Source organism: Pinus tabuliformis, chromosome 3_2 (assembly GCF_031772625.1).
Source record: "Pinus tabuliformis cultivar Carrire ecotype Pingquan chromosome 3_2, CPIR1, whole genome shotgun sequence".
In the NCBI taxonomy this organism is placed as follows: Eukaryota; Viridiplantae; Streptophyta; class Pinopsida; order Pinales; family Pinaceae; genus Pinus; species Pinus tabuliformis.
Genome location: NC_142302.1, coordinates 231,131,760 through 231,150,771, shown reverse-complemented (window position 1 = coordinate 231,150,771; position 19,012 = coordinate 231,131,760).

Here is a 19,012-nt window from a genome sequence, read left to right as displayed (position 1 = left end):
TGCACTCAAATAGTGTACTCCAATTAACTGAAAATTACCTCATTAGAAACTCATGCATGTCTATTCTGAGAAAGACCCAGTGGAGATTAAAGTCAAGGACAGTGTACTATCAATTGCATGTGTTTTCGTATAAAGAAAACTCATGCATGTAGTCAAGGAATAATTCCTTGAGGATTGCGTAGTTCTGATAGTGTGTGAGAGAGTGTTCCACTTGGTGAGGTGAACATCATCCCAGAGGAACAACGCAAGGAAATAGGATCTTGGAGGGCAGAGAGGAAGGTTGGAGAGAAGCCAAGATTTCCTATGAGTATATGTGAGGATTGTACTGAGAGCTGGCTAGTTGTGAGAGCTAAGGCTTTTTATAATTCCTATGTATTTCCACCTTGTATGATAATACAAATAGTGGGGTTTTTGGCTGAGGCTTTCCCTAAAGTATTTTCATGTGTATTGTGCATTGATTCTTCTTCTTTTGGTTATATTTTTGAGCTCGATCTTTAAGCTTCCACAAATTGATAGTAGAAGTAGGTTATAGTATTATGCTTTGATGTATATTGCATTATTGGGTTAACCTGCATCCGATTTTCTACATGGTATTAGAGCCAAGTTTGTAGAAATTTTCTACATGGTATTGGAGCTGCGAATAGTATACTAAGAAGAGAATTCGTAGTTTGAAGTTTGGGGTTGCAGGTTGAAATCGAATTCATATCATTCTTCAAGGCTGGCCAATGGCTTTCTATGGCTTGAGACTCGAGTATGCCTTGGAAGGTAGCTCGAATTACATAGCATGGAAAGATAGAATGGAGGCTATATTGGAAGACAATGTCTTGAAGGATTTCATTGATCAAGAAATCCCAAAGCCAGCTTCAAATAATGCACAATATTTGGCTGAGTGGAAGAAGTGTGTGGCGAAGGTGAGACAGATCATCCTTGAGGGAGGTCGAGACCATACTGTCTCAAGTATCCATGGGAAGGATACTCCATTTTCAATGTGGAAGACATTGAAGGACCTTTCCCAAAACAGTAGTGACCAGAGGAAATTGGTGCTCAAGGATAAGCTTCGAAGAATCAAGATGGAGAAGGGCGATATTATTTCCACATATCTGAACAAGCTCACCACCTGCAGAGATGAGCTTAGCAGTGTGGGAATAACTACTACCGATGATGATATGGTGAGCCTTGCTCTCCTTAACCTTCCAAATAATTGTAATAGCTACCAGGACTCTGTGAATGGAAGGGAGAAAATGTTGGATTTGGAATGACTGTGATCGCATCTTATGCAAGAGAAGATCAGAGGATTAAACGAGATAGTTCTTCATCCAAGAATTATGATGAAGAAAAGTTGGCCTTAGAAAGGAAGGCAAGGAAAGGAAAGGAGAAGGGTTCTCATTCCAAACCAAGTTCTTCTCATGGAGGGAAGAATGGTGACATGTCTAAAGTGAGATTCTTTAATTGTCACAAGATGGGACATTATGCAACTAAATGCCCATCGAAGAAGTCCAATAAGGGATACTCAGAAGGATTGGAAGGTGAGCCATTAGCCTCTCATTTCGAAATGGACTTTACCCTCATCACATGCATGGTGTCATCGATGATGGGTTGTGTCTGGTATTTTGATAGTGGAGCCTCATTCCACATGACCAGTGATAAAATTTTATCCAATACCTTGGAGGAGAAAGACCTTAAGATGTGCATAGAGATGGGTGACGATGGAAGGTTTAGTGTTTCAGGAGTGGGCACGGTTACTTTTTAGAGGTAGCATGGAGCTTCTCTCACCTTGACAGATGTGAAGTATGTGCCTCGACTGAAGAAGAATTTGGTATCAGTTGCGATGTTGGAGGACAAAGGCTATGATGTTGTCTTCAGTAAAGGAAACGCATTCATAAGACACACAACCATAGGTCATACCAAGAGGATATGGATTCGGGTGAAGAATCTCTATAAACTAGAGGTAGATGATTGTGCAACATTGAGTACAAAAGAATAATTGGTGTAAAGCCAAGACATTGGCAAGTTGTGGCATAGGTTGTTGGGTAATTTGCATCATGGGGCTTGAAGATAATGCAATAGATATCTACAAGACTTCCTGAAGGTAAACTTGAGCAAGTTGACACATGAAAAGGTTGTACCTTGGGAAAGTACACCAAGTCTTCCTTTCATGATCGAGACAGTTGAGCAAAGGCTATCTTAGAGCGAGTTCATACTGATGTGTGTGGACCATTCTCGACGACATCCACAGCGAAGCAAAGGTATTATGTGATTTTCATTGATGAATATTCTCGTAAATGCTGGATTTATTTCATGAGAAGAAGGACCAAACCTTCACAAAGTTTTGTGATTTCAAATCTTTGGTCGATAAAGATTTAGGGAAGAATATCAAGGCCTTGAGAAGCAACAACGGTGCAAAATATGTCTCTCAAGAGTTTAAGAACTTCTGTGCAGCGGAAGGAATTAAATAAGAGTTGATGGCACCTCATAACCCATAGCAGAATTGGTGGCCGAGAGGAAGAACATAACTATTGTAGGGGCAGTATGGGCAATGCTGCATGACCAAGGCCTACCACTTCACCTGTGGGCGGAGGCATGCAGAAAAATGGTCTATTTATAGAATAGAAGCCCGCATCACATACTTGGGATGAAGACACCAGAGGAAGATTTCTCTGGTAAGAGACCAGATGTGGGTCACTTCATGATCTTTGGCTCATCAGTATATTTCCATGTGACAAAGGATGCACGGAAGAAGCTTGAGCCAACAACAGAGTTGGGGATACTTGTGGGGTACACTGATACACCTCACAATTATCGGGTATACTTGCCTACCAGTCGGAGGACAGTGGTTCGCAGAGATCTCAAGTTTGATGAGAAAAAGGCCATGCGCGTTTCCCTTGAGAGGGAGCTCCAACTACAAGTTGTGGAGGAACTATTGGTTCCTAAGGAGAAGGAGCCTCAGACTGATGCGGAGCAGCTACATGCAGAAGTTCCAGGAGTGGAGACATCCACTAAAGCAAAGTCTTCTAGAGATTGACGGAAGCGCAAAAGAGAAGCTGGCAGATTGTTGAAGGATGCGAGAGAGAATGTGGGAGCACCATTTTCTCAGCGTAGACTGAGGAGGTCACCTAAGAGGTACACTGGATACATTGCCCTTGCTGGGGAATGTGTTGAGATCAAGCTATCTTCCTTTGAGGAAGCAGTGCAACAAGCGATTTGGGTTGATGCTATGGTGGAGGAGTATGACTCCATATTTTGTAACAGTGTTTGGAACGTGGTTCCAAGACTGAAGAACAAGTCAGTTATGAGTTCCCGTTGGCTTTACAAGGTAAAGCAAGCTGCTGATGATTGGAGGATCATGTTGTTGCAGTATATTTCAATAGAGGAGCAAGATGCTGACTTTTTGACAAAGGCATTGTCAAAGTGTAAATTCGAGTTCCATAGAGACAGGATCGGGGTGGCAAATAATCCCTTTCTTGTTGAGAGGGAGTGTTGAAATGTGGCAACAAGAATATTCCAATTTAATTTGTCCTTAAACTAAATTGTGAATTAAAATCGAATTTAGTCTTAACAACTACTTGGAAATAATGGATTAATTCATTTTGAATTAATTAGTTGGAGAAATTCAAGTTAGAAGTCTTTTTGAATGCAAGAGTTATTCCTTAAATTAAGGAGATAAGCCTTAAATTAATGAGATAAGATTGAGTATATTTTATTTGTAATTAGTTAACTCATTTTACTGAGTTAAGTCCAGTTAAATTAGTTCGAAATTGTTTGAGGAACTAATGGTGAGTTAATAGTTAGTTGATGCATGCATGCACTCAACTAGTGTACTCTAGTTAACTGAAGATTCCCTCATCAGAAACTCATGCATGTCTATTATGAGAAAGATCTAGTTTAGATTAAATTCAACGATAGTGTACTATCATTTGCATGTGTTTTCTTATAAATAAAACTCATGCATGCATTCAAGGAATCATTCCTTGAGGATTGCGTAGTTCTGACAGTATGTGAGAGAGTGTTCCACTTAGTGAGGTGAAGATCATCCCAGAGGAATAGCACTAGGATCTTGGATGGTAGAGAGAATGGTTGGAGAGAAGCCAATATTGCTTGTGAGCATCTGTGAGGATTGTATTGAGAGCTGTCTAGCTGTGAGAGCTAAGGCTTTGTATAATTCCTATGTATTTCTACCTTGTATGATAATACAGATAGTGGGGTTTTTATCTAAGACTTTCCCAAAAGTATTTTCATGTGTATTGTGCACTGATTCTTCTTCTTCTGGTTATATTGTTTAGCTTGATCTTTAAGATTCCACAAATTGATAGTAGAAGTAGGTTATAATATTCTGCTTTGATGTATATTACATTATCGGGTTAACCTACATCAAATTTTCTACATTATTGTAGTGAACAATTCTGAAACTAAATTGTAACACCAAGACACATAATTTCTCTACTAATTGCAGCAAAATAGAACATAATTATATAAGAGTCACACAATTGAAAAAAATAATTTTTCTAGGTAACTCAACTGGGAAAACCCTCTCCTTGATTGAGAATTTTATTGATAGAAAATGAGCAATGGATTTCTAGTTACAATACAACTTTGTTTCATTGGAAACCAATCTATTTTTCTTTTCTTGTCCTAACTTTGAAACAACTGCAAGACCCTTCATCTAATTCCCCATGCACATAGGTTGCTCCTATTTAACTAGGAAATATTGTTGAATTTCCACGATCTTGGATCTAGGATAGAATCTTAAAATCTCAACAAAAGCTACTTTTCATAGCGGAAAATAAATAACAGTAAATCACACATGCAGAAGTATAGACAACTTTTTACAAAAATGTTGTAAAAATATGTACAACCCAAATATTTGTTATATTAAACCAATCTTAATAATACAACAATCTATGGAATAGAATATACAATGACAATCATGTTGTAGACTCTTTGTCGTATCTTGTCCTTTCGATCCTTTGCTCCCTTTTTGCTCTCTAGCTGCCCCTTAGTCCATTAAAGGACAACACAGAGTCTCTAGGAGGGATAACACCTATCACTGCTGCAAGTTGCTTCTACTTCAATGAACACAAGATGATCCAATCTACTCTTCTAGGTTTTCCAATCCCTAAGCTCCAATATACCTTCTAGTAGCCTCTTTTGTCCATCAAAGATCTACACATAAGCTCCCCAATATTAGTGGTCAAACTCTTTTTATGACTGCTAGTCACGAGCTACTTTGGGTAGCCAACACGCTACCCTCCATTAGTCCATTGGCACCCAATGCAATCACTGCAAGATTTGCTCCTAGGATAGACTTTCAACCATCAATAAAAGTCCTCCAAATGGCTCCCACAGGCTTCTAGTCAAACTGATCAAAAACTATTCCAATAATAAGGATCTAACACCTATAAGAATGTACCAAAGTACATACCTTTACTTACTGTTTAAGGGACTATTTCTTTGTTGACAACTTTGGCCTAGTTAGGGCAAGACCACAATCACTTCCAACCCTTTTTTTTTGCCCAGACTTGCTCTCTACAGTTGTGGTAGTCCTTTATTGAGAGAGTATGCTGCAATTCTAGGATGTTCTAGCCCTCATATAGACCTCAAACCTCCTTCTAATAATTGCGGAATGCTTCAGAATGGATCCATAGGCCTGCGACAACCTTGTTTGAGGACCGTCCACCCATAAACAAGCCCCAAATCACTCCAAACCTTGACACCTACTCCTTTGACCTCTTGCATTGAAATTCGGTCACCAAAAAAACCCTAACAACCCCTCAAATTGTCATTGGTTTCCATCCTTTTCCTCTGGCCAATACAAAATAGGTCTCCTTCCTTCAATGAGCTCTTCTTGTGTTGTGTTTCTCACTTTGGATGAGATAAATGACACTCTAATCACCTAATATTTATATCGAATATGAGGGATCCAATAAAATTTCATCATAGGGCTTGACAAGCTGTCATAAGGCTTATTAACATTAAGCCCACCTTGACCTTTTGCCACCATGCCCATACATAACTTTAAAAAATTCATAACTCCATTTCTAAAACTTAGAATCAAATGATTTTTGATGCGTCATATTCGTCTCAATGCTTATTATCATCCTCATAGATCACATGTTGAAATGTGTCCATGGGTTTTTCCCAAACAATGATGGGTGAAAAACCCCAACCTTGGGTTCCAAGCCCATAAGTGACTCTTGTGTGGCTCCCCCCTCCAAACCCTAAATCCTATGGCTTGGAGTACCTCCCAAAATCCTATGGCTTGGAGTACTATGCCTCTCTCGAAAGTTTCATTGTCACTGGAAGTATCATGCTTCTTCTTCTTCTCCTATATCGTTTTCCAATCCCTCCATGATTCACTCTTGGTATAAGTGGAAACACCCTTGCTACCCACTTACCACGCGCTCTTCTTGGGCTACAATGTATCCCTCTGATTTGCAAGCTTTTGCTAGAAATTGAATGCTACACCTACACCTGCTTCTCTAGAACCGGCACTTGCTCCACGTGATTCTTCTTCCCATGATCCATAGGTTTGCCCGTTAGCCTGTATAGATCATTCTCTCAAACTCCAAGCACTATATCTGTGGAGCTATAACCTCTATATCTGAGTCTTGGTACAAACAATACATCCTGGACCCACATCACCCATCCTGTCTCCATCCTACATGGCACAACTCCCAATCCTTGGATCTCCTTCTGACTCTTGTCGCCCAACACCATGTGCAACTTCAAGTCCCATTCAACTAGAGTCTCGAAAACCTCTTTTTACCTTGTCATATGTTTCGATGCACCACTGTCCATGTACCATCCATCCTTAGCGATAGTACCTTTCAAGAAATGAGAGATCATAGAAAACTTGTCCTCCTCCAATCTCTTGGTGAGAGAATCTATCTCAGCAAAAGTGGCAACACCAACAACTTGCTTCCCTTTCTTCTTCTTGTCATCTCCCTTATTCTTCATCAGACATCTAGAAAAAAATTACCCATCTCGCCACAGTTAAAACACTTGACTTTACTCAATTCCTTCTTCTACTTACCCTTCATTCGTGCTGCAAGTTCCATGTCATCATCTGAAGCCCTCTTCTTCGGATGAAGATCCTCATCTCACAACTCCTCCTAAATGAAGTTTTCCCATAGCCTATTCCACTTTTGAAAGCTCTCTCTAGCAACAATCCCTTTGATGAAAGGCTTCCATTCCTCTATGAATCCTTTCAAAGCCATCCTCACCATATCAAAATCTGAAATAGTCACACCGACGTGTTGAAGAAAGTGTAACTAGGTTCGGTCTTGATAAATGTAATTTTGATCCTTATATTTATAAAATAAAAGAATGAATATATATATATATATATATATATATATTATATATCAATGATTTTCTTGTTGATTGGATAGGTCTAGCACATGTCAAAGTGCTATAGGAAAGTCAAAGAGTCAAAATGATACCTCCAAGCAAAGTCAACAAGTCTCCTCCATGCAACGACATCACCAAAGAAGTAATCTGAATTATATATGACAAGTTTGCCTCATGTCTACAATTTGGCCTCAAGTTGGCCTAAAGAAAGTATAGATCTCTATATATAATAGGTTGTCCACTCCTCCTAGATAACGAAAATCTACCTCTGAAATCAGCTATGTGAAGGGACAAGTAAATGGTGAAAGAGATACAATAAAGGCAGCCTCTAGTGCAGCAAAGAAGGAGGGAAGAACACAAAACCTTATAGGATTTTTATAAGGTCTATTAGTCACACATGCAAAGATAAAGACAGTATCTTTGTTGTCATAGCAACCCTCCACCACAGTCACACATAGCTCATTTTTTGGGCTAGAAAAGTAGGCCTATAAGGCCTCTCACTCAAGTGAAAATTAAGCTCACTCAAGTGGAGATGAAAAGAGGACTTCCACATAATTATCTTGAAGGAATCCCCTTACACATGTGAAGAAATAGTGATACACTGCTATCATATCAGACCTACAACTATATCTCAAGAAAGAGCTCAGTTGGAGGAGGGATAAAGTACTCTTCATATGTGAAGGATTCTACCAAGGAACAAAGAGGAATATCTCTTATAGAAGAAGCATAACAAGGACTACTATTAGTTTCTGGAAGGAGGACGAAGTACCAGAAGAAAAAGGACAAAGACTTGACTTGTGCTTGGAGGATATCCTTGTCAAGGGTCTAGGGTTTGGAATTTATCAATATAATATTCAATAAGAGAAACTTACTGAAGGTTTTTCCTATCTAAGAGAGAGATGTTTTGGCCCTTGAAGAGAGCCAACATCTTGTGTTCTTTTCTTTTGTATTTTGTTAGCAGTTTGGTGAAGTAAAACAACATACACTAATAATAGGAAGAAGATCAAGCTAACAAGAAAAGTAAAAGCTCTTCACAAATTGTTATCATAGCTAGAATAATCCTATCTTAACCATGATGCCCTAGATTCTTCAACATGGTATCAAAGTGTAGGTGACACATCAAGGAAAGAGCATCTCAAGAACACTCATAAGGTGATTCATCAAGGAAGAACATCTCAAGGACATCTACAAGGTTGAAGCAACAAGCCAAGAAGTAGACTCAATCACATTAAGGACAAGGAAGGACTACCAGAAGATTACAAAGCAAGAAGAGAAGCCCTTATATAAAGGCACTTACAAGAAGAGAAAATCAAGGAGGGCCCTACATCAAGCCACACCATATTCAAAAGGAAAAGAACTACAATCCATGTCATCAATCAATCAATCAAGTCCATTTGAAGAAAGAAACTTGAAGAACATCAATATCCAAGGAAGGCAAGCTATCAAATATTCAAGAAGAAAGCAAGTCCACTATATCTCAAACTATATCAAGTAAGTTTACATCCCCTTCTGATTCTACATCAATGTATTTTTTCAAGGAAAGAAATAAATTGGTTGGTACCACGAACTTCATTGCATGGAAGAAGAGGACCGGTTTACTTCTCAAGGAGAATGAACTTCTAGAACACATCAAAGGGAATATCATTATCCCTGCTAAGGAACAAACTCAAGCCTTATCCAAGTATAATAAGGATGAGACAAGAGATCAAAGGATTCTAATAGAATCCATCAAATACTCTCTCATTCCTTATGTCTCCAAACTTAAAACATCAAAATAAATCTATGACAAGATAATATAGCTATTCTTAGTAAGCACGAATGGATAAGTGATATCTCTTCGAAATGATTTGTATAAGATGAAGATATCAAAGGAAGGAATAGCTCCATATTTCATGAATATATCTGAGAAGAGTGATCAACTTCAAGAGTTGGGAGAATCTGTGTCTAATAGAGAAATGACAACTGTAGTACTCAATGCTCTACCTGAGGATTGGGGCAACTTCACATTGACAAGCATATATGCCAAGAAGGAAGATACCCCACTAAGTTAATTATGGTATGTATGAAATATAGAGGAAACTAGACTCAAAGCAAAAGAGGATGTGGGATCAAAGGAGAAAGCATTTACAACCATGACCAAGAAATTAAAGTGAAAATTTGGCAAATTTAGTCCATGAAGAACAAAAAAGAGAGATATGTCCAAAATTCAATGCTTTGGACGCCAAGAATATGGACACTACAAAAGGAATTTTCCAAAGCTTAAGAAGGAAAGCAAAAACAAAAGAAAAAGTGAAGAAGCTCATGTGACTCAAGAGGTGAAAGAAGAAGAAAATAAGAAGGAAGATCCTCCGGATCTCTACTATGACTAAGTCTACTTATTTACTTAAAGTCTTCTTTCAAATTTTTGAGTAGTATAGGATCATGTAGGAATAGATTAAAAATGCATGTCTAGAAACATCTTCTAGAATCTAGAAGCATGATGTACATAGAGTTAAAAATATTCATGTAGAAGGAGCATTTAGAAATAGAACAAAATGCATGGTTAGAAATATCTTCTAGAATATAGGAGCATAGTGTACCTATAGCTCAAGATATTCACATAGGATCATACCTATTATAAGACCTCATCCATGATAAAATAATAAGTGATCATGGTTGTAAATCCTGGAAGGCCACCATCATCAAAAGAAAGAGACATTTGTAGGATGAGGATCTAAAAGATCCTATGACAAGAATCTTCAAAATAAGTTTCATAAATACGAGCATGTGTGTCAACAAGAATTCTATTCATGGAATACAAGGAAGAATGATATGTAGGCAAGAATGGATGAAGCAAAGAAGGGCTACGTCAATTAAGAAGGAACATCAAATGAATTCAAGATGATCAAAGAAGAATCAAGATGAGGTATGTATGCACTAAAAGGTAAAGTCATGTCATCTTATATATTATTAAATTCATGGAAATATATCTAAGACATGATCAAGTACAAAAAGATCTATTTAACCAAAGACATACTCAAGAGCATGTACAAGTCAACAAGAGAAGTTCTCACATAAGGAGCATAAGGTTGTTTACCACTCCATGAAGAAAGTGAAGAAGAAAATAATCTCTTGAGTACAAGATTGCTAACTAAAAGACATGTGAAGAGGAATTGTTGCCTAAGCCAGAAAAGAAGAAATTTCTCTCATGGGAAAGTATAAGGTTGTTATATAAACAACTCAATAAGAAGAAAATAAAGAAAGAGATCAAGCATGTGAAGAACACCATGGACATAAGGAATCACTATCTACCAAGATCCATTAAAGACATCTCCTGAAAGAAGGCATGACAGCTCTGACAAAGGAAGAAAAATATCAAAGGACCCTTGACACCTATGAAGGCCTTGGATATATTAAGGTGAAGATAGTTGATTCAACTCTACGAAGATGTCATGATGAAGAGGCCATCCAACAAAATCACTATCTAATGTTGAAGCAAGTTAGGATGAATTCATGAAGGGCTACCAAATCGAAGCATGGAAACAAGAAAGTACAACTAATAATCTATGTGATAAGTATTCTAAGAACATAGACAGATGACAAAGGAGTAGCCAAATGATGAAAGAGCCTGACACATGTCTAGAAGGACACTTTCCATGAAGAAGCAATGACATGAAAAGCCAAGAAGGAAAGTGATCGATGGTCAGTGCCCTACCAAGAAGAAGTTAGAACAAAGAATTCATGAAATCGAAGAAGGAGATCAAGCAGTTGAAGAACCCACAAATAAGAAGTTGTTGATGAATGGACAAGTCCCTAGCTAAGAGGGAGTTATAAAAAGTTTTCAATTACAAAGGAACTTGGACAACTACCTTGTCAGAGGATACTTGGGCATCTCTTCCTCAATTGGGAGGAAGATATAGAAACAACATTATTATCTTCACTTGGGAAGAAAGAATGGGAGGATTGGGTAATCATCTAGCATCTGATACTCTTTAAGGATGTGTAGGGCATCTAAGACAAGGGTAGGAAAGCGGATTGATATTCTTTGAGGGATAGAAACCCAAGACAAGAATATTCCTAGAAGGTCATACTCAGTGAACACCCAGGTGGGTATGTACCTTGAGAGAGAATGACTAAGGTTTCTATAAGTCATTGGTCTCAACAACATTGTGCTCTGATCTTATGATAGATAGATTTTCTATTCAAGGCCTTGCTATGGAAACAATGTTGGTTACAATAATGCTATAATAGATGGATTATCAATCCAGTTTCTCTTATGTGAATTCTTCAAGATTGAAAATGTCCAAACACCTGGTAATGATTTATGAATACCTCCAAAGTTAAGAGGGAGTGTTGAAGAAAGTGTAACTAGGTTCGGTCCTCATAAATGTAATTTTTATATTTTTATTTATATCAATGAGTTTCTTGCTCATTGGATAGGTCTAGCACATGTCAAAGTGCAATAGGAAAGTCAAAGATTTAAAAGGATACCTCCAAGCAAAGTCAACAAGTCTCCTCCATGCAACGACATCACCAAAGAAGCAATCTGAATTATATATGAAAATTCAGTGTCATGCCTACAATTCAGCCTCAAATCGACCAAATGAAAGGACAAACCTCTATATATAAGAGGTTTTCCACTCCTCTTAGACAACGAAAATCTACCTTTGAAATCAGTGAAATGAAGGGATAAGTAAAAGGTGAAAAAGAGACGAGAAAGGGAGCCTCTAATGCAACGAAGAAGGAAGGAAGAACACTGAACCTTAGAGGATTTTTCTAAGGTCTATTAGAGTCACATGTGTGAAGATAAAGAGGGTATCTATGTTGTCATCATAGCCCTCCACCACATTCATACATACCTCATTGTTTGGGCTAGAAATAAGGCCTCTCACTCAAACAAAAAAGAAGCTCACTCAAGTGAAAAATAAAAGAGGACTTCCACATAAGGATCTTGAAGGAATCCCCTCACACATGTGAATAAATAGTGGTACAATATTGTCATATCAGACCTGCAACTATATCTCAAGAAAGAGCTCGGTTGGAGGAGGGATAAAATACTCTTCATATGTGAACGAGTCTACCAAGTAAAAAAGAGGAATATATCTTATAGAAGAAGTATAACAAGGAGTAATATCAGTTGTCGAAAGAAGATGAACTGATGGAGGAGGGAGGACAAAGTGCCAAAATAAGAAGGAAAAAGACGTGACTTGTGCTTGGAGGATATTCTTATCAAGGGTATAGGGTTTGGAATTTATCAATAGAAGCTTCAATAAGAGAAAATTACCAAAGGTTTTTCCTCTCTAAGAGAGAGAGCTTTTGGCCCTGGTGGAGAGCCAACATTTTGTGTTCTTGTATTTTATATTTTGATAGTAGTTTGATGAAGTAAGATAACATACACTAATAATAAGAAGAAGATCAAGCTAACAAGAAAAAGTAAAAGTTCTTCACAGATTGTTATCATAGCTAGAAGAATCCTATCTTAACCATGATGCCCTAGATTCTTCAACATGATGACAACAAACTCATCTTTGACCTTAGACAATCTCGTCAGATACGAATTCACTCCTTCACCCTGTATCATCTTGGTGGACTGAAACTTATCCTCCAATACCAGTACTTGGTTCTTGTTTTTAATCTGGAAAAAATTCTGAAGAGCCATCCACATCTCATGTGTAGTGTTCTTCCCGGACACTTCCATCTCCTTTGGTTCAGTTGGCTTCTTGATGGCTTTCTTAGCAAACTCCCATATCTTGTTAACCTACAAGACCAAATTGATCCTTTCCTTCCATGGACTATAGTTGGACAACCCCTCCAACTTGTCCTCATACTGGAGATCAGCCTGCAATTTTGACATTGTCACTTCCAAATCTATAGATATTTATTAAACATATTATAAAATTTTAAGCTTAGAGAAACTATCATGCATGATATTCGTGATGATTTAGGTGATTTTGATTTTTTCCTTGTGTGATAACTGGCAAGAAAGGGACGTTTATGTTGTTTGGAATGCATCAATTAGATGGAAATCACTTCAATGCTAATATTAAAGAGGCCAAAGTTAATTTGTTCTATATGTGTTCAACCCTTAATGGGCATGTTATTTCTCCTCTTCCTAGCTCATTTCTTAATGATTAATTCGGTTGATTTCTTTGAATTTTCTACATCCCTATTTCTCCCTCTGTTTTTTTTTAGTGTTATGCAATTTTTGAGTCTCTTAGTGATTCTCTTATCTAATTTCTAACATAATCGATCATATTGTGATAGAGGGCATCCAATAGAACAAATCTCACACCATTTTGGAACATTTGAGTGAAGCATGGCATTGTTGGAAGGAAAACATCCCCTAGAAGGTACATGTTGTAATAGAGATTTTAATTAAGCATGACAAATTTGATTGTTTTCTTTATTTATGTTCTTTGTTATATCTCAAGTTTATAAATAAGATAATTGCTTTGGTACTCCAGGTGCCTAGCCTATCAGTGCCAATTGAGAATATGATTCTTCGTTATGTAAAATCAAAAGCATACTAGTGGAATAATGTTTCTCATTATAATTGTGAACGTATAAGGCGTGGTGCAACTATGGACAAGATAGTCTGTCGGAAAAATCTAGGAAAGTTCACATATCTTTGGCTGAAAGAAAAGCAGGCATTCTTTTATTTCCCCTACACTATATTGAATGGACAATTTGTAATGTTCAATATTGAAGAGGTTTATAAATTACTAATCAATTATGTTGATTTATTAACAGGAACGACAACATAATTACTTGAAAAATGGCCCCTATGTAACACCTGAAGAAGTTGTGGCCATCTATACCACTACAATGCATTGGCTAGAATCAAGGAAAATTCATAATATATTTATACTCAACGGTTCTCTATTTTTTTCTTGGAAAATGAATATTTATATTTCCATAAAGTCAGCATAGTTGAATCATCTGTGACAAGCTATTTTCCTTTCTAAGGTTATTTTTCCTACCCTTGTTTATCCATTTGTTTCTCAAAATTTTTCATTATGGCATTGTTACCTATTTCAAAATGTATGAAACTTAGCTCTAACTAAGCTTTAATATCACTATGCATACTACTTTCAAACATGCTTGTAGATTCCCAACATGAATATGCTTTAATCCTGGAAAGTTACAATGGTCACCTTCTAGCTTCATTGGATGTCCATGGCATGATGGTGAGGACTTCATCACTCCTTTGCTTTTCATACCACTTCAAACTGATATTGAATGAAGGTAATCCAGAGGTTTATACCTCTAATCTTTGTCTTGGTTCCCTTTCCATTAATGACTTCCATATACCTAGTTTGTGTCTATCACATCTCCAAGCCTTCTCCCTGTTAGAGCCTAAACCGACCTCAGGCTGAAGGGAGGCAATCCTAGAGTAATTACAAACCATGCTTAACCTGGTAGCTAGCCCTACCAGGTCGGGAGAGGGCTCTCTCCTTGTGAATTTTAGTCAAGATGACTAAATCAAATATGGATTTTAGGCTAGGTATAGTAACTCAGAGGATTTTCTTGGATTTATTTTGGGTTGAAACAACAAGAGAAAGTATGATTTGGACTATGGAATCGATGTCCGTTTCTGCTGGCAAACATGGGGAAAATTAAGTGCCATGTTCAGCCAAGTGAAGATTGTAAATGTGACAAGTATAAGGGAGAAAGCCCGCTGCCCTGCAAGCATAAAAAAAATGATGAATTTGCAACAAAAAATTTATATGAAAGAGAATCACGAGGTTGCTCAACAGAGCATCTAGCCAAGGATGAATTCTGATAAGACAACCATTACAACTAACAGCGAAATCATCATGAAAAGAGCATCATTATGGATGAATTCCTAACCTATCACTTAGATAATGCTGTAACAAGGTAGAAAAAACATAATGTGTAAATGAATTACAGGAAAAACATACTAAACATCAACACCGTGATGAATCCCAGATCCAAAGGGCAAAAGACTGCTTTATTAAAACGATATTTAGGAAAAAATTTTACACAAAGCCAAGACAACCTCTCTGCTGCCAAAATCAAACCTCTACACTATGAAATTCATAAAATTTATACATTTAGCTCATCCCTGTATTAAGGGAATTGAGCTCAACCATCTTCTTCAAAATAGAATCAGTTACGTTAAACTTAGATCGAATTTCTGAAAATAGGTGTTGAAGATGAACTCGTATCTCCTAAACCATAACACCTGTTACAAAACTGAAAGAGGTTTTTGTAGATAAGGTCATGTTGGAGACAAAACTCTCTCTCAAAGTTTCGAAATTCATTTCCATTTGCTCAGAATATGTGCCACAAAATCATCTGTAAAACAGAAAATCGTTAAAAATTTAAATCTGTGAAAGTGAGTTGTAAAGATATAGTAACATATCCAAATTCACGATACCTGTGAATAAACTGAAGGAGGTTTTTGTTACTTGGCATGTGATAGAAAAAATCCTCTTTCACTTTTGTAAAATTCCTATCCAAACTGATTTTTTTGTAAACTTGTCCCTGTGTGCAGCAACTGACCTCAAAACATGCATAACCGAGAATCAATCATTCATTTTGATAATATCTTCTAATCCGGGAGCTAGTTACGGGAGTGTGATATACCATTGGAAAGATTTTTCCGATATCCTTCTGATGGAAACACTTGTGACATGTTTTTTGTTGAATATAATGTACAAAACATCTAACCAAACCAAACCTAGTAAGATCTAATGTTGATCCCTGGTGATAGGCTGTGAAGACTGGAACTAACATTGACCTTTTGGGGATGGCAACTCCTTAGAGGTGTCAAGAACACCATAGAGCAAGTGCCTCATCCATTGGGAAATACGATAAAACAACTGTAAACCCAAAATAACTTATACCAATCCATAAAACATACACATACTGCAACTTGTACATAAACAAATACCGAAAACTGAAATGCTGCCTCAGGCAGCTTATTGATATACAAATCTAACCTATTTTGCTGCAAAATTGATATATCAAGTAACGCTGTAATGCCAGATCAACCAATCAAGTAACTGTGACAAGGATGTTGCTTGAAAGTTCTTCAACCAGGACACAAATGTAAATGCTAACAACCATCCATGCACAAACTGAATTTGGCTATGTGAAAGACAATTTGAATTATCATTCAAACTAAAAAAATACTCCATATATGCGAGGATAGGATCAAAGAAACTAGACTCTGTTTGCTACCCTAACTCTTTAACACAAACCTCCAACTGCAAACTGTCAATGCAAACATCCACGAGCAGCTCTGTTGTTTCTTGTTTTGAATGAGGGAGAGTTTCCAAGAACTTTTTGGGATCTCGTAATTCATATGATTGGATCTGATCATTTAAATATTGAATCTCCTTCTCAAATTTTTCAACAACTAACTCAAAGAAACCAGTTTTAGCTTTAGGAGGAAACTTCGGAGATCTCAAACATTGAAGCACGATAATGAAAAATACTTCAATTTCAATATCCACTAACTAATCTCTAAATTCTTTTAAAGCTTCACAAAACACAGGGTTTTCCACATACCCTACCATTTCATTTTAGTGCATGAATGGATCAATGAGCGCTGGAATCTCTGGATTGAGTTGGAGTCGCTAGGTGAATGTTTCAGCCTTCATATGTGTTTGACTGTTGTCCACCATCAGCAATCAGATCTGAAACTTGAATTATCTTTCCCAGAGAAGATCTGTCACCCCTTCCCCAGTACGGTTGCCACTATGTTACAGCCTAGTTCGACCTCAAGCTGAAGGAAGGCAATCCTAGGGTAAGTACAAACCACGCTTAACCTGGTAGCTAGCCCTACCAGGTCAGGAGAGGGCTCTCTCCTTGTGAATTTTAGTCAAGATGACTGAATCAAATATGGATTTTATGCTAGGTATAGTAGCTCAGAGGATTTTCTTGGATTTGTTTTGGGTTGAAACAGCAAACGAAAGGATGATTTGGACTATGGAATTGATGTCAGTTTCTGCCATCAAACTTGGGGCAAATTAAGTGCCATGTTCAGCCAAGTGAAGATTGTAGATGTGAGAAGTATAAGGGAGAAAGCCTGCTGCCCTGCAGGAATCAGAAAAAGGATGAATCTGCAACAACAACTTTAGATGAAAGAGAATCACGAGGTTGCTCAACAGAGCATCTAGCCAAGAGTGAATTCTGCTAAGACAACCATTACAACTAACAGCAAAATCATCATGAAAGGAGCATCATTATGGATGAATTCCTAACATATCACTTTGATAATGTTGTAACAAGGTAGAAAAAACATAATGTGTAAATGAATTATAGGAAAAACATACTAAACATCAGCACCGTGATGTATCCCAGATCCAAAGGGCAAAAGACTGCTTTATTAAAATGATATTCAGGAAAAATTTTACACAAAGCCAAGACAACTTCTCTGCTACCAAAATCAAACCTCTACACTATGAAATTCATAAAATTTATACATTTATCTCATCGCTATATTAAGGGGATTGAGCTCAACCATCTTCTTCAAAATAGAATCAGTTACATTAAACTTGGACCGAATTTCTGAAAATAGGTGTTGAAGATTAACACGTATCTCCTAAACCATAGCACCTGTTACAAAACTAAAAGAGGTTTTTGTAGATAAGGTCATTCTTGATACAAACCCCTCTCAAAGTTTGGAAATTCATTTCCATTTGCTTAGAATCTGTGCCACAAAATCATCTCTAAAACAGAAAATCATTAAAAATTTAAATCTGTGAATATGAGCTTTAACAATCTAGTAACATATCCAAATTCATGACACCTATGAATAAAATGAAAGAGGTTTTTTTTATATTGCTCATGGTGAACAGAAACCTCCTTGAATTTTTCAAACTTACTTTCCATCTGTTGTAAAATGGCATCGCACTAAAATGACTAAAACAGTAAAATAAATGAAAATTTTGCTTTGTTTTAATGTAGGCTCCAAATATCACTGCATATCTCCCACATAGTAATGTCTCTACATAAACTGAAGGAGATTTTTGTTACCTAGTATGTGATAGGAAAAAACCTCTTTCACTTTTGTAAAATTCCTGTCCAAACTAATTTTGTTGTAAACTTGTCCCTGTGTGCAGCAACTGACCTCAAAACATGCATAACCAAGAATCAACCATTCATTTTGATCATAGCTTCTAATCCAGGAGCCGGTTACGGGAGTGTGATATACCGTTGGAAATATTTTACCAACTTTCTTCTTATGGAGGCACTTGTGGCATGTTTTCTTTGCTGATATAATGTGCAAAACATCTAACCAAACCAAACCTAGTAAGAGCTCATGTTGATCCTTGGTGATAGTGTTATAGACATTTTTGTACCCCTAGAGGAACAAGGCCAGCAAACCACAACAATTCACTGAAGTTCTCCACCTGAAAACACTCAAAAACAGGCCAATTCTGGATCATGTCAACTGCTCCACTGAGCATCTGCGCTGAATGTCAACTGCTCCACTGTCTACCTGCGTTGAATGTCAACTGCAACAAAGGCTACCTACGTTGAGCGTAACTGGACAAGTGGCAGGCTCATTTCTCAAGGTGTCAATGCCCAGGAAGCTTCCAAAATGACACTTGGATCAGGGAATTCGACTGGTGATGAGTAAGAGGTTCCAAATCTCCAAGTGGAAGCAAGAACCTCCAAGTGGACTCAAGAACTGAAGTGGGAGAGGACACTA